Genomic DNA, 16,840 nt, shown 5'->3' with positions numbered 1-16,840 from the left:
ATCACTAATTTTAACAATGATTAATGAACAGAGATAGAAAATGAATTACATTGGACTATCGGAGGCAAGAAATATTTTTGTGAAAATTTTGACTCATCTGCTGTGCTGTTCTCTGCAAATTATTTTCAGAAATTCTATATGTTGTCAACAGTTGACTGCATTTTCCATTACTGTCTATTTCTGTTCTTAAGTACTTTTGTGTTATTAGAGATACATAATTTCAAAAGACCAATACATTCCTGATTACTTAGAGAAAATATATGTAACAGTGTGACTGTTCTATAGACGCTAGCCATAAAAGTCCTGTTTTATAATAATCTTTCATTCTTCCTCATTTTGTCACTACATTAGGAATGTTTGATAAAAAGAAGAAGGGGTGGGGGTTCTTCTAGCACATGCAGAATAAAGAAAAAATAGAAGTGAAGGTAGCAATAAAAATGTGGTCTGGTGGCTTACTGTGGTCTTAAGCTGCTGCCAGCCGTGTCTTTCTTTGTGTCCTCTCTCTGGCATCGTGGGAGGCTGGGACCTGCCCACTCTCAGGAATTAGCCTGGGTGGGCCTTGGCCCACCCTGTCCTGTCTTCTGCAGGGAAAGCCCCAGACATCCTGTGACACCGTCTTCCTTCAGACACAGGAAGTTATCACCAGTTCTTGAAGTTGTCACAGTAATTTTTTCTTCTGATAGACCCATACTCTAGTCCTATCTCTCTGTTCCAGTGACCTTGGTATTGATAGTGAGTTTTTCATGGCCTCATTTCCTTCATCAGCCTTATCAGCAGTTGTGTGTATGTGTGTGTGTGTGTGTGTGAGAGAGAGAGAGAGAGAGGTCTGCAAATGAATACAGTTTATTTGGTTATGATTTCTGCTCTTGGCGATAGGCACACGTATGTGATATCTCATATGGAAAAATGATAGTGATTTTTCCCCCTCCCTCCCTCCCTCTCTCCATCCCTCTTTTTCTTCTTCTTCTTCTTTTTTTTTTTTGGTAAAGATATTAACCATCTTGAATATGTTGGTTTCAAGGCATCTTATTTTCTTGAGATCCTCAGCTATTGAGAAACGATCTACTAGTGTTTGGATCCTGTATTGTAATTGGTAGGCACTTAATTTCATTCATCAAGAGCCAGTGGTGACATGAGTAAATGTCAGAGTCAGCACTTCAGGATACTTGCAATTTCAGGGCGACCCAGTCATATCATAGCTTCGCCTTGTCTCTGCAGCCCATGGTGGCATCCACCTCTCACTCACCACTCTTTAATCCTTGGCTTGGAGGCCTATTTGTATTAAAACCTTACAGTATAGCCCCTGAGGGTTTCCGACAACTCCCCAGTCTTTTCCCAAGAGTGATTCTCCCCAAAGAAGAGGACAGCGTGCTTCTGGGCCCTGTCAGTGAGTGCTGGCCGGCCAGGGTCTGGCTTTCACACGCGCCTGAGCTGCCTCCTGAGAGCTGCCTCGTGTCTGAACAAATGGACGATCTATAACTACTTCCTTCTCCTGCAAATGAGCTTTCCAAGTTTCCAACTTGACTGTTTTATTTATGCTCTTGACCTGTAAAAACAAGCAGGCTGTTTAAAAAGCAAAAAGTACTTCCCATGATTAGAGTACTTAGAGTTGAAATAAATTGCAGAATGAAGAGGACATTCCTCGTCGCTCCTGTAGAAAATGTCGTGGAGGTTTTGCTACTTAAGGATAGTCTGTGGTTCTACATGTCAGGGTTTCCCCTGTCTCACTGGCCTTGGGGTCCCCAAGGAAGGATTCATGTGTCTTCCTCTTTTCTTGCTTTTCGGTGGTGGAGTAATCCTAGTGAACATTTAACGCATGTTTGCAAATGGTTCTAAGTCAAGTAGTTTGCATATAATTATGGTCCTGATGGGAAAACACTTTGGAAAAACAACTAGTGATACAATGCAAGTCCTGCTCAGGTTACATAGCATATGCTAAACACTGAGGAAACACACACAGTCTTTAGTGAACAAGGTAGGGAATGCTCCAGGGAGCCAATTTAGAATGTGACTTAAGGCGAGCGTGGCTTTTCGTGTCTCTTTCTTTTGGCAGATGTGTTGAGTAGCGGTGGTCTCTGGAATTCTCTGTAAGCCCACTGCCTGCCTGGGCTGGCCACCTTGCACAGGTCTGAACGAGGTAGGTGTCCGGAGCGGGGTGTGTTGGGCGTTCCGACCCAGTGCGAGGCTTGGTGGTGCTTGGCTAGATGCTGTACCACAGAAAATTGAGCTGCGTGAGCTGTCGAGCATGGGTGGGTAGGGCACCGGGGGGCGGGGGAGGGAGGGAGAATCCTACCATTCATGGATCAGGAAGAATAAAAAAGAAATTGTAGATGATCCACTTAAGAGACAATTGACTCCTAAATATAGAGCTGTCTCTATGATTCATGGTTTGGGTTGCCTCTGAGGTGGTAAGTCACGTGGAGGGGTACTCTATAGGAATAATCTGAGGGTACTTGAGATTTAGGCAGCTGGATCTGAGCACTAGGTAGCGAGTTGGTGCTCAGGTTATGTTGTCCTTCAAATTGAACATCTTCTTGTTATTTAACCTGTGTATGTTAATGTCTGTGTGAATCTGGTTTCTGGCTTAAGTCAGTCCCCAGCCTCTCCTCATACATGGAGAGGTGCCACAGCTTGGGGTCTGTTGGCACGGCCTGCACATGGCCGTCGGTGGAGGCAGCTGGCTCCACTAGCTCTAGAGCGGAAGTCGAAGGCAGTCTTGGTCCGGTTGGTCCTGGCTTTCCTACAGACAGCTGTCTGTCTTTCCACAGTTGTTGGCCGTCTTTTCTTTCAGTTGTAATGACCTTCATATTGATCTGAATTCACTCAACACATCAGACCTGAAGAGTAAAATCATTTGAAAAATTATTTTAAAAATATCTATTTTAGGGGCTTCCCTGGTGGCGCAGTGGTTGAGAATCCGCCTGCCGATGCAGGGGACACGGGTTCGTGCCCCGGTCCGGGAAGATCCCACGTGCCGCGCAGCGGCTGGGCCCGTGAGTCATGGCCGCTGAGCCTGTGCGTCCGGAGCCTGTGCTCCGCAACGGGAGAGGCCACAACAGTGAGAGGTCCGCGTACCACAAAAACCAAAAAAAAAAAAAAAAAAAAAAAAAAAAAAAAAAAAAATCTATTTTAATGGGAGAATTCATCCAAGCCAACAGATGAGGACAAGTACCCACCCACACAATCGTTTGGCCACAATTGTTGGTATTTCCAGGGACCGCATATTTGAATGGGTGACGCCCCGGCGTGCAAACACAAGACCCGCATGCCTACATTCTGCGTTGATGTCAGTCTCTGGGCACGTGCTCTCAGTGTGCCTTTTAAGCTGCCAACCCTAGGAATATGTATTTAAGTTAGACTGAGTTTGAGTAATTATAATAAAATGGCCTATAGCGTGAGCTGGAGTATATTCAAGATGTCTGTCATCCTTCTATTACCTCAGGTAAATAACTGATTGACCTTTTTTGGGCTCTGATACTTTACTAATCAGAACCTGAAATCTGTATAACAACACTTCATTTACTTGATAGACAAAAGAACAATTGCACTTGAAGTAATGTGATTTCTAAATAGACACTGCCTGTCAAAAATAAATGCATTAGAAGTAAAATGTAGCTCAAGGAGACAATTAGCAAACAGAGGTGACACCGTAAACAGGTGCACCCATTATTCCCAAAGCTTGTGGCAATATATTCGCGTCTTTTAGAGTGATGGAAGATCATGTGACGGTTTGGTGAATTATCTATTGGTATCATCTGACTGATGAAGCCGCTGCTGTTGCAGATCATTTAAAAATGCATCTCACAAATTACATGGTAGCTGGGAAAAATGCAGGTTTTTTTTTTTTTTTAAAGAACAATGCTTTTCTAAAGCTATGTGCTAGATACGTAATTTTTTATTTGAAAAGATGGAGACCATTTCATTATGCTGGGTATACAGTCGGTTAAGGTTGTGCAAATTCATTACAATGTTTGTTAATGTATAAAACATTTTCCATTCTGGTTTTAGTGACATTGGATTTTTTTTTTTTTTTTTTTTAATAATGTGCTGTTTCTGAAACATCTGCCATCCCTTGTTACCTGTGGGCAGAGGAGAGAGAATATACTCTTTCTAAGAATGTTTATGAAATCTTTACCAAAATGGAAAGGCTTGGAAGATAAGAAGGAAAGGACATTTTTTTCTTTTCTGTAAATTGTTAGGTTTGAATTTTCTGGAATAGGAACTTTACCATGAGACAGGCAACGGGGCCTTTCACTGGCTGCTTGGTGGGACAGGCTAAGAAGGACTAGATTTTCTCAGGGCCTCTCTGTGCCCCTGCAGTGGGCTGTGCCCTCAGAGTCACACTCCTGGAGACTTTCCTTGTTATTTTTCATCTCTCACCTTTGCTTTTTTCGTTTGTTTTTTTTTTGCTATAGCATGCAGAATACTTGAAGGACCCATGGCTTTGGCAGTTACTGTTTCCCCTTGTTACTAATTCTTCTTGTTACTATAAAATCACAGGAAAACAGTGTGAAATACTTTATGTGGCCTCCAAATCGGTGTGGCCTCCAAATCAGTCCGCCCTTGAATTTTCATGGCCTTCTCCAGAATAACCAGTAGCAGGAGCTAAACTTAACATGGACTGGGAGGTGACAGTTCAGTAGAACAGCAGCATTTTGATGGCACCCTATGCCCAGATAGAGAAATGGAGATGACACCACGGTTCTGTTGAATTTTCGAGACACTCTCCACATTCCTGCTGGTTTCCGGGTGGGAGGTGGCCTATGCCCCCTCTGCCCCTCTGTCTGGCTCCTCATCCTTTTCAGTACTTTCTGAGGCCTTCACTCAAGTTTCTGTCTTGGAGATGAAGGAGCAAGGATGGGGCTTTGGGGGCTGCCCCACCTGAGGAGTGGAAATGGTTCGGGCAGCTCCTTTCCCTTGCTGTCCAGAAGATGGGCTGTGAGAGGGGGTGCAGGCCTGGCTGACATACTCTGCTCTGGAGACACAAGTCAGTTCGTCTTGTGAGTTGAGCCAACAAGAAAACCACGAGAAGTGGTACACACAGAAGTACAAACGGGCCAACCAGTGGGGTTTGTGCCAAGTTCTCAGCGCTGTTCTCCAAGGACTGCCCGAGCACCTCTGTGGGAAGTTTTTGGACATCAACTCATCAGAGAAGTGGTGGCCAGAAGGCTTCTGAAGGATCCGAAATCTCTAAGCACTGGAGAGGTTTCCTGATTTGCAGACATGGAAATCCTCCAGCCAGGAAAGAGCAGTTCCCCATGCTTCCTCAAAGCTGTTCTTCCTCTTTGCCCTTTTTTTTCCTTTTAAATTAATAGACTTTGTTTCTTAGTTTTAGGTATACAGGAAAATTGAGTGCAAAGTACAGTCCCTCCCCACATTTTCTCCTACTGTGTTAGTGTGGTACATTTGTTACAGTTGATGAGCCAACACTGATGAATTATTGTCAACTAAAGCCCATAGTTTACATTAAGGGATCACTTTCCATGCTGTACATTCTATGGGTTTAGACAAATGTATCCACTATTAGAGTTTCATATAGAATAATTCCACTGACCTAAAATCCCCTGTGCTTCACCTGGTCATCCCTCCCTCCCCCAAACCCTGACAACCACTGGTCATTTTACTGTCTCCTTTGTTTTGCCTTTTCTAGAAAGCTGTAGAGTTGGAATCACACAGTAAGAATCATACTTTTCAAACTAGCTTCTTTCTCTTAGTAATACGTCTTTATGGTTCTGCTATGTCATTTTGTGGCTTGATAGCTCATTTCTTTTTATGGCTGAGTACTATTCCATTGTCTGGATGTGCCACAGATTGTATATCCGTTCTCTTATTGACAGACCTCTTGGCTGATTATGCATTTTGGCAATCATGAATAAAGCTGTTATAAACATCTGTGTGCTGGTTTTTGTGTGGATGTGTTTTCAACTCTTCTGGGTAAATACCGAGGAACATGACTGCTGGATTGTATGGGAAGAGTATGTTTAGCTTTGTAAGAAACCGCCAAACTGTCAAAGTGGCTGTACCATTCTGCCTTCTCACTAGCAATGAATGAGAGTTCCTGTTCTATAGCTTTGCATTTGGTGGTGTCATAGTTTTGGATTTTAGTCATTCTAATAAGTGATGGTATCTCATTATTGTTTTAATTTAATTTGCTTTTCCTTAATGACATATGATGTCCAGCATTTTATGTGCTTATTTGCATCTGTAGATATCCTTTGGTGAGGCATCCAGATTTTTTTGCCCATTTTAACTGGGCTGTTTGTTTTTTATTGTTGAGTTTTAAGAGTTCTTTTTATATTTTGGACACCAGTCCTTTATCAGATATGTTTTTAGCTGAGATTTTCTCCCAGTCTATGGCTTGTCTTCTTCTCTTAATGTTTTCACTTTGTAACACCTGTGGGAACTCAGCCACCTCAGCCAGTAGCCTATATTCTCATAGGGCCAAACAGAGTCTTCTTACATTTGGGACCTGAGGTTTTAGGACACGTGAAATCAAAGATGCATATGCAGTATGTCTTCAGCTATGGTCATGAACTCACACACACACACACACACACACACACACAGACATGGACGGAAAAGAATAGAAAGAAATACACCAAAATATCGACAACAATCATACCAGCTGATAGAATTATGTTATTTTTTCTTTGTAGTATCTCGATGTTCCAAATTTTCTAGAAGTGAGCACATATTACTTGAGTAACCAGTTTTAGAAAACTAAAAGTAAATGAACTGAAAAAGGTGACACCTGTAAAGGAGATCTCACAATGGTTCAGGTAGAACTCGTGTAACTTTGATTTTGATTTCAGAGAATATCTATGGAACCAACATTTCAAGTGATATTGATGATGATACATTTTCTCTAAAACCCTGTTTCAGAAAACAAGTGAATTTTTATGATGGCTAAATTCTGCTGTCAAAAGGCCTGATTTTTTGCTCAGGCTGAAATCGGCACTGTACGATATAAACATAATGCAAGCCACACATGCAAACCTGTATACAACTTTATATTTTCTATAAGGGAAAATAATATAAAAAAAGAATATATATATATATATATATATATATATATATATATATATATATAACTGAATCACTTTACTGTACAGCAGAAATTAACACAACATTGTAAATCAACTAAACTTCAATTACAAATAAATAAAATAAAACAGAAGCAAAACAAAACAAAAAAAGTTTTCTAATAGCCACATTAAAAATGGTAGAAAGAAACGGGAAATTGATTTTGGGACTAAATTTTGTTTAATTCAGTGTATCCAAAATATTATCATTTCAACATGTAAAAGTATAAAGATATAAATGAAACATTTTACATTTTTCCAAATGTGATGTGTATTTTAGACTTACAGCACACCTTACTTTGGGCTGGCGCATTTCACGTGCTCGGTAGGAACTTGTGGTCAGTGGCTGCCAAACTGGACAGTGCGGCTCTTTGTGATGGCTGAATATTCAAGCATTATTTGCCAGGCAGAGTACAGAGTACCTGAACAGTAACATGACTCGCAGAAAGTATAGAGGAAAGAGAAAACAGGCACTTTGTGCTTTCTAGTTCTTTCACATTTTTTCTTCAAGATAGGCTACTTCATAGATACCTTGTGATCTGATGATGATATGAAATGTCTTCTGTAAAGAGATAAATATTTTTAATTCATGTGGTGATACAATGTACCAGAAAGCATTTACAATTGGGGGGACTTTTTTTCTTCTTTCGCATACCTCCCATTCTGGGGGACATAGTTGTCTCAGATTTGCCATCCTGTAGAATCTTTTTTGTTTATTTTTGAATTTTTGAATTTTATTTTATTTTTTATACAGCAGGTTCTTGTTAGTTGTCTATTTTATTCATATTCATGTATATATGCCAGTCCCAATCATCTTATAGAATCTTGAGCTGATGTGGGATCTGCCTTCTCATGGATGGGATGAGACTGGGGCCAAGTTGGGCAAAGACATAGGGGAGAGGGTCAGGCACTGGCTCTCAGAGAAAACAGCCTCCAGGAAGAGTTGGGGTGCCGTCCTGCACTGGTTCAGGCTCTGGGACTCCACCAGCCTGGCAGCTTGGCACCGTGTCCAGCGACGTAGGTCTTAAGCCTTGTGGGAAGTGTGTGCATCTGGTCTGTGCCTCCTAGCCTGAGCACACTAGCCTAGAGGACAGGTTCTCCTTCTCTGCCTTGCCCTGGGTCGGAATCTCCCACCTTGGGGTGAGGAGTAGGAATCCGTGTGCAAAATGGTGCCAAGGCGTGGGTGTGCTCCTGAGGGCATGTGGGGCCGTTGGGTGTCTCTGACTAGTGGACACCAGGCAAGCTTGGCTGCTTTGGAGATGGGGGCTCTCCAAGGCCACGGGGGACAGATGTTGTCTGGTGCTGGGAGACAGCGGGGCACGGTGGCTCCCACGGTCATGAGCTCTTAACCTTGGGCAAGTTACTTCGTTCCTAGTGCCTCAGTTTCCCATCAGTAAATGAACATGATAATGGTACCCACCTCACTGGGTTGTCATGAGGGTCAATACTGTCATGAGGGACTCTGGCTGGTACGTGGTAAGTGCTCAATACATGTCAGTTGTCACTCTTACGAGTTCCGGAATGGTTAGGTCAGTGAACAAATCCCTTCAGAAGTGGTGTGTGTGTGTGTGTGTGTGTGTGTGTGTGTGTGTGTGTGTGTGAACGTATTCCGGCCGTTTCCTGGACTGTATTTCTTTAAGGGCTCAAGCACTCCTGTCTCCTTCCTGTACCATCAGCCTGGACTGAATCACCAGCAAGGATCTCTTCCTTCTCCCTTCACTTTCCCTCTTTCCTTTTCTCTTTCTCAGGGCTGTTTTGACTATGAATTAATTGTAGGTTGGGGGACTTGCAAGCAAAAATCAAAGCCAATAAACTTCAAAAGGATGGGGAGGACCGGGGCCACCGGGGGAGTGCAGAGGCTGACGGGGGCTCTTGGGGCTGCGGGGTGCAGTGGGGGGGGGGCTTTCCATGTCCCTTCAAAGGGGACACCAAGTGTTTCAGATTGTCACTTAAAAGCTCAGATGTGAAACTTTGGAAATCTGGGTGAGAGGCAATGGTTTCCAAAACAGCTATTTTTATCTTTTGCCAGCAAGCATGAGCCCAGTGGAACGTAAAGTTAAACTTGGAATTTCTTGGCAAGGGTTAATAATCAATGTAGATCTCCTAACAAAGGAGATGCTGCCTTATTATACTGGGAAAGTTTTTTTTCTTAACTGTCAGTGAAGCAGTACTAATTATTACTCCAGTGTAAATGAGGTCATTTCCTATTAAGAGAACAAAATGCTTAGCCTCGCCTTGCCAATTCATACCAACTATTTTTCACACATACTCAGCTTTTTAGTTTTTTTCTAAATTTTGATAAAATCCATTCATTTGTATTAGAAAAGTGTAAACCATCGCAATAATAGTTGCCCATGATTACCCAGATGAGCTTTTGTAATGTGTGGGTTGTTTGAATACCATGTGTTAGCTATGGAACAATTAGGCAGCTGAATGGATCTTTAAAACAATCAGATACTTTTATCTCACTGAAAAAATACATTCCTTGGATGTGTACTGTTAAACCGTAAATTCCGGGGAACATTAAACTCACGTCAGGAGGAGAACTTTCGGATATATGTTGATCAAGGACAAAAAGACATCCAAATGTCTTGTCTTCATGTTTTCATTTTTTTATGCAAGCAAAAAGATTTAAGGAATATTGTAGCAAACAAAGGGTAATTGTTTTAGCCCAGATGTTGCTTTTGCACAACAAGCAGGTTACAATGTTCCCACAGAGCTGATGAGCCCAATCAGGGAAATGATTAAAAATTGATTTTGTCCCTGTAATTACAGTATGTAAACTACTTAGCTTGGATTGCAAAGGAAGTGATTTTCTAATTACGTATATACTCTGGTGTCTAATGATTGGTTTTTTGAAGTAATGAAGAGAGAGCACTAACGACTCCTTGGTGTTCTGTTGTTTAAGAAAGACCATCTTTAGAGTAAGCAGCAACAGACAAAGAGTTTAAATTGAATTTTCAACACTGTTAATGTGCACATGGATTTGTTTATTAAAGAGACAGGGAAGTAATTTGATTGGCTCTGAGCATCTTGGCTTTTTTTCATGCTAAAGCATGTAAAAATACATGCACCGGGTCGCAAGCTGATGGGAAGAGCCTCTCCACTCCTCTTTTATCATCCCAGCGCCCGGGCTGATATCGCGGGCTCTCAGGTTCCTGTGAGCGTCTGATGTCTGTGTATCCTGAAAGCATTTAGATCGAACAGGTATCAAATAGCTTCTCCATCAAAGTTACCTTTGTTTTAAAATGAAAGAAGAGGCTTCCTTTGGAAGCATGTCCGGGCAGCCCAACGCACTCCATGTTATAATATTTCAGTTGTGTCCTGTGATGCTGGGCTCTGCATCAGGGTGGCAACTGCCACCCCCCACCCCAAATGTACGTGCACAAACACACAGACACATGCCCACACACTCACACAGGTGCCAGCCCTGTATTTGGAGGCCCGACTGAGGTGGGTCAGTTGTGGGACCCCATGGGGTGGGCTGATGGGGTTTAGGAGAGAGCTGGCTGAGTTCCGAGTGTTCCTTCTCTGCTGTGAGACACTTTGTGACTGTTGAATAACAGCTCCTCAAGCACCTGTTCTGGCAGAAATTGGAAGAGGGCAGTGGCTCCAAGGTGACCCGGAGAGCAAGCGTGTGGTGAGGCCAACAGATCAGGACACACTGCCCTCGAGAAGATCTTTTTTATTTTATTTTATTTTATTTTATTTTTTTTGCGGTACGCAGGCCTCTCACTCTTGTGGTCTCTCCCGTTGCGGAGCACACGGTCCGGACGCGCAGGCCCAGCGGCCATGGCTCACGGGCCCAGCCGCCCCGCGGCACGTGGGATCTTCCCGGACCGGGGCACGAACCCGCGTCCCTTGCATCGGCAGGCGGACTCTCAACCACTGCCCCACCAGGACAGCCCCGAAAAGATCTTTTGTTACTCATGGTTCTTAAGGGGAGGGGGCGTGCCATGCCGTGCAGTGCTGCCCAGGGGATCATCAGGGTTGGGCAGGAAGAAGATGGAGGGAGGGGAAATGAGGTTTCTGAGAGAAAGGCACGGCAAGGCAGGGTAAGCAGACTTAGGATTGGCTAGTCAGATAATTTTACTGGGCTCCGGGGCTCAGGGGCTGTCTCCGGTTGTCTGGTACCGGACCCTGGGGCAACTAGGGCAGGGGAACAGTGGTGCAGAGTGTGAGAGCCTGATACAGAAGGTTGCTGGGGAATGGGCTCTGGATTGGTTCGTTTGCAAATGAAGATGTGCTCCCAGGGGAGTCATTTGCTGTCTCTGGGAATTGGCTAGTTCTGGAAGCGGCTGTCCCTGCGGGGTCATCAAGGCCCCAGATGTCAAAGCATCCGAAACATATGGTTACTGCACCTGAGCCCTGGGTAAGGGCTGATTTGGGAGTGGTGATCTGTGCCACCAGAGTCGCGGGCCAGGATGAGCACAGGGTGACTCTGGGCCCCCGTTATACCTGACGTCCTACTTGGCAAGTGTCACTGGCTCTACACAAAAGGCACCCTGAATTTGCTCGCTTGTCCCCATCACCGCGGCTCTCAGCCCAGGTCAAGTCAGCCTCCTCTCTCACCTGGACAACTGCAGCAGCCTCCCCAGCGCTCTCCGTGCCTCCACTCTGGTCCCCTCTTGCCTGTTCTCCCCGCAGCAGCCAGAGTGATTCTTGCACGATGTAAATCAGATCGTGTTATTCCCTTGCTCAAAACCCACCAATGGCTCAGGATAAAAATCCATATTTCTTACCATGCCTGCTGAGGTATTTGGATCCTACATAGCCCACCCTGTCCCATTTTCCCACTCACTGCCCACGCCCTGGCTCCACGGGCTTCTTGCTGCTCCTTGAACACACCAGCTCCGTCCTACACCGTGGCCTTTGCATTCACTCTTTGCTCTGCTTGTAAAATTCTCCCCAGCTGTTCACAGGGCTCACTCCCTTATACTTCTTTCTGGTCCCTTGTCAATGTCACATTTTTAGCGAGGTCTCCTCTGATTACCTTATCTAAGGTAGTCTCTGTCACTGTCCGTCATTTCCCCAGCTTTATTTTTTCTTCTTAGAACTTATTATTCGCTGACATTATATTTTACTTTTATTTGTCACTGCTCACTAAGACATAAGTTTTGCACAAGCAGAAATATTGCATACCACCGGGTCCCTGGAAGCTAGGAGTTAGGAGACACGGGGGCACTTGACAGGTGAGGGGTGAATGAGGGACTCAGTCCCTGAGGCTTTTTCCCAGGTAGCTTTCCTCACCAGGAAGCCTCTCCTGTTGGGACCTTATGGGGGTGGTGAGGGCTGTCCCTGGGGCTGTGTTCATTCCTCAGAGTCTCGGAGAAGGAGAGTGAGAATCACTCAGTGCTTTAGAATGGAACTTCCAAGTCCATTCAGAGGAGCCACGGTTTTGGGGGCAGGGTCCTTGTCCCTAGCGGGTCTGAAGAATATTAAGTACTGAGCTGGGAGGGGCACCCAGACGCTCGGAAGAGGTGATGGAGCCCCAGGTCGTGTCCCCTGGAGAAGAGGCTCGAGCGCGCCTCTGTGTGCCCCTCCAGACGGAGGAGAGCCTGCTGCCCAGGAGAGCAGGTTCAGAGGCCTTGGCCCTGGACGACTGGGGAGTAATGTTCAGACAGCTCCAGACATGTCTCCTGTTAGCTGCACCCTTCTCCAGACAGAGGGCTGAAGGAGTTCTGCTGTCTCTGTCTCTGAATCCTTCTTTCCTAACTCTTGTCTGGAAGGAAAGCAGTTGATCTCCACTCCCATCTGCCCCGGACTCCTCAGCAGACAGCTCTGCTTCTGCTGTTGGGCCTCCAAGTGACCCCTGGGGAGGGTGATTCTGTCTCTCTAGGAATATACTCTGTCTCCCGCAGGGACAGCCTCTGGCGCAAAACGTGGACCAGGGGAGGGGTGATGTGAACCAGCCCTTCCTCCCTCTCTCCCCGTTTCTTTTCCTTCCTCTATCCATCTCCATCCCCCATCTATCCTATTGTCCTTCCATCTTCCCCTACTCCCTCCATCCTTCCTTTCTCTCTTTACTTCCTTCCCTCCCTCCCACTCTCCCTTCCACCCCTCCACACCACATTTACTGAGCTCCAAGCCCTCTGCCAGAAGTTGGTACTAGAAGGTGAATGGGACATAGCCGTTTCCCCATGTGCTGTTGGGTGACCCAGGGACTTCCCTCAGCTTGGTGCCTGGTGCCTGGTGCTTTGTACCAGGCCCTCAGTAAATGGTAACTCTTGTTGTCACTTGTATGACTTTCCAGTTGTCATGGTGTATGTAGGGTGGGCAACAGGTGTGTAATGACCACGGGAAGGCAACATGTTTGCCTAGAGGAAGGATCTTCTGTGGTCAACTCGGGGCTCACTACAGAGGCACTGTCGATGGGGGGTTGTGTGACATCTTTGTTCATCCCCTGACTCGCCAATGGCCTCTTCCCTCGGTGCCCGTGTGCCTGAGTATGGGAGGCTGGGCTCCTGCCATGCCAAGGTTTCCCTGGCTCTGCTCAGAGCTGCCTTGTCTCCCCCTGGGAGAACTCATGGGGGAGGGGCATGCCTTGTCCCCTAGTGGGGGCCCGGAGGATTCACAGGGATGACGCAGTGTGGGCCCACTGGGTACCAGGACGGGCAAGAGCTGCCTGGACCACCTCCCACTTTTTTCTCTCTCTGTCCCCCATGTCTTCCTATCCTCTCCACCCCACTTCAAAGTCCCTCTCTCAGAGCTTTCCATCCCCTCTCCTCCCCTCCCCTTCCTCAGAGGGGCCTTGGAAGTGCCTCAGGCTAGAAGCAATCCCTCCCTCCCCAGACCCACCCAGTGCTCCCTGCTTTCTCCCTCCTGCCTCTCCAAGTTGGAGCCACCCTGCACTCCCTGCTAGAGCCCCATGTCAGGATCTCTGAACCTTTGCCTTCCCCTTACCTCCAGCCCTGTCTGCCTCGTGGCCCTGCCTGCACCTGCTGAAGGGCTCAGCTCGCACGCCCGCCCTCCCTCCCTCCTTGGTGTCCCGCCGTCGGCCCCCTCTTGGCAGGCTCTCTGTCCTGCCAGACTCTTCACACAGTGGGCCATTTCTGGATCCCATGGCAGATCTGCTTGCCGTTGGCCTACCCCAGGGCTTGGCACACAGAAGGTCTGAGCCACTGACGGAACAGGTCTCCCAAACTCATTCGCTCCCTGGGGCTGGTGGCTGAGAATGACTGCGTGTGGGCCTTCCCTGCGTTTTAAAGGGGACGCAGGGGTTATCAATGTAGTGGATGGGATTTCAGGCATTTTTTTGGTGAGGTGGTTGCTACCCAACCCCCCTTGACTCATGCCATGCTTTTCGCTGCCTTTGTGATCTGCCCCCCTCCCGCCCCTCCTCTGATCCGGTGGTACCTGCACCAAACTGGACTTCTGGGCAGTGCCTCCTGGGTGGCGCCCCTGCCCTGGCTCCTCACCGTGGGGTCCCTGTGGAAGGCAGGGATGAGGGGAGGCCTCAAGTCAGGAACCTGTTTCTGGTTATGTTACTGCATTATCTCTCAGTGTGAGTTACTTACTTGCACCAGAAGAACTGTTACTGCGCTGCCATCTTCCTTCCTCCCCATCCAAATCAAGAACATCGGTGTCTGATGTGGTCACCTTTGCCTGACTTGCAGTCACTGTAATGACATCAGACACCAGGAGCCCCTCCTATTTAGACTGGCTCACAAAGGCACACATGGCACTAACTAGATTTCCCTTCCTGAGGTTCCCATTCCAGCAGGAAGCTTGTTAGGCAAACCTTCCCCGGGCAGGTAGCCACCTTTGGGCAACCCCCTAAGCACTCAGGGGACCCCTTACAAGAGCACAGCTCCAACACAGCCTCAGGGCTGTGCTGGGGCCTCGAGTGATTGAGGACCCCAGGCAGATTGCAGGAGCGGGAGGTCTGATCAGTGGTGTGAAGCCGGAGGACAAGCGGGCGGGACTTGCCCAGTGAAGTCTCCCCGTGTTCTCCCTGTCACTGGAATTTACAAGGCTTCTAAGTGAACAGCCCCTGGAGAATAGTCCTCAAATTTTGCAAGCCATGAGCTTGGATGTAAAATCTAAGTCTGTCCTCTGCCTCCTGCTAAGCGTGAGGAGCCTTGTGAGCAAATTAAATCTTCGTAGAGCCACGTTGGGTGCCGGACGCCTGTTCCTCTCAGCTCCGGTAGAACCTAGGAAAGCATAGCATCGAGCGCGTGTTTTACACTGCCTAGATTTTCATGTTGAGTGATACAGAAAAAACAAAATGCAGAAAATAATCTGATTGAGGAGAGAGAGAGAGAGAGACTTGTAATCTCTGTCCTCGTTGCAGATGGTTGAGATGTAGACTTTTGCTTTCTGTCTCAAGATAGGCAGGTAGAAATTTGTTTACAAATAGAGGTGTCCCTGTTACACTTTGAGAAAACACTTCTAGCACGCACTCGGCAAACACCTTTTTGGTTGCCAGAAATCAATCTTGGAGTTGGATGGAGTGTTGAAATCAGTGGTTTGATGTTCAAATACCTTGGTCTGGGGCTGCCACCACGTGCTCTCCGAATGCATCTTCTGGTGCATTTGCAGACACATCCTTAAATCTCTACCGGAATTCTACTTCTACAATATCAGAATGTATAATTTATCAAGAGGGAATGTTTGCTTGCCCTATTAAGTCCCTTCTGTAACATGGCAAAACAAATTAGATTCTGTGCTGCACTGGCTCCGAGCTGGAGATCTCAGACTGAGGCTTGGCCTCGATCACCCCAACTGATGTTCTAGAACCACTGTGGTGGGCATCTCGGCTTTCCCCCTGGGCCCTTATCTCATCCTGCTGCTTTTCTGGTCTTGGTTCAGAGAGAGGACTTTGATGACACACAACACTCCTGACCCCTGGGTCAGTTGCAGATTCCTGGTCTGGACCCACTGAAAGCTGCTCTGGCCACTGAACCAGGCATAGCCAATTGAAATTTGGGTGAAATTTTGTGTGGTCTACTGTAAGGGGCTCCTTAAATTAGGGAGCGAAAAAGAACCCCTGAGTACCTTCTCAGTTCCTCACTTTTAGAATTCCAGAGAGAGAGGGAGGGAAAGAGAGATAGAGGGGCGGGGGGGACTTATGTGCTCTTATTTCTTCTTCCATCCCACCTAGAGAAGAGATGGTTAGATGCCCCACCCCCTTCTCTTTTTGCAGGTGGCAATTCCCCATTAACAAAAGCTGAGCAGCTGCATAGCACAGGGAGATCAGCTCAGTGCTTTGTGACCACCTAGAGGGGTGGGATAGGGAGGGTGGGAGGGAACCACAAGAGGGAGGGGATAAGGGGATACGGATACGGGGATATATGTATACGTATAGCTGATTCACTTTGTTATACAGCAGCAACTAACACAACAATGTAAAGCAATTATACTCCAATAAAGATGTTAAAATAATAAAAGGTTGAATTAGACTATTTTTTAAAAAAAGAAAAAAAAAAAGAAGCTGAGCAAATTGGGTTTATTGCAGCAAAGGTCACATAGTTCCCATTTTTAAAATTGCTCAATGAATTTGGGCAGTGAGGGCTATTAAATGTTTTTAGACTCTCTCAACTAGCCCAGCAAATTGTTTCCTTGGCTGAATGCTGTTTACCTGTCTTATTGGAGTCGATGTGTCCGACACTGAGAATTTCTAACAGGTCTTATCTTTGCAGTTCCTGACCACCACGGCTTTAAGAATATCCACCAGCTACAAGGGAGCTCCGTTGCTTTCAGACTCACCTGGTAAGGAACATTGTTTTGTAGTTTGTTGAAGTGGTGTCTGCCTGTGT

At 46.2% G+C, this 16,840-nt stretch overlaps 1 protein-coding gene across 14 annotated transcripts in view; it reads left to right on the top strand.

The window, feature by feature from the left end:
- ZNF536 (zinc finger protein 536) overlaps nt 1-16,840 on the top strand; it is a 424,627-nt gene that overhangs the window by 36,468 nt on the left and 371,319 nt on the right. For 12 of the 14 annotated variants that reach the window (XM_067018697.1, XM_067018691.1, XM_067018696.1 and 9 more), the window contains exon 2: nt 16,724-16,793. The exons of the other annotated variants lie outside the window; for them this stretch is intronic. The gene's annotated coding sequence lies outside the window, so the exon portion shown is untranslated. The remainder of the gene's footprint in view (nt 1-16,723; nt 16,794-16,840) is intronic. 14 annotated transcript variants of the gene reach the window in all.

The sequence above is a fragment of the Kogia breviceps genome, chromosome 18 (genome assembly GCF_026419965.1).
Source record: "Kogia breviceps isolate mKogBre1 chromosome 18, mKogBre1 haplotype 1, whole genome shotgun sequence".
NCBI lineage: Eukaryota > Metazoa > Chordata > Mammalia > Artiodactyla > Physeteridae > Kogia > Kogia breviceps.
Note: the sequence above shows the minus strand (reverse complement) of the source record. Positions and strands in the feature narration are given on the sequence as shown.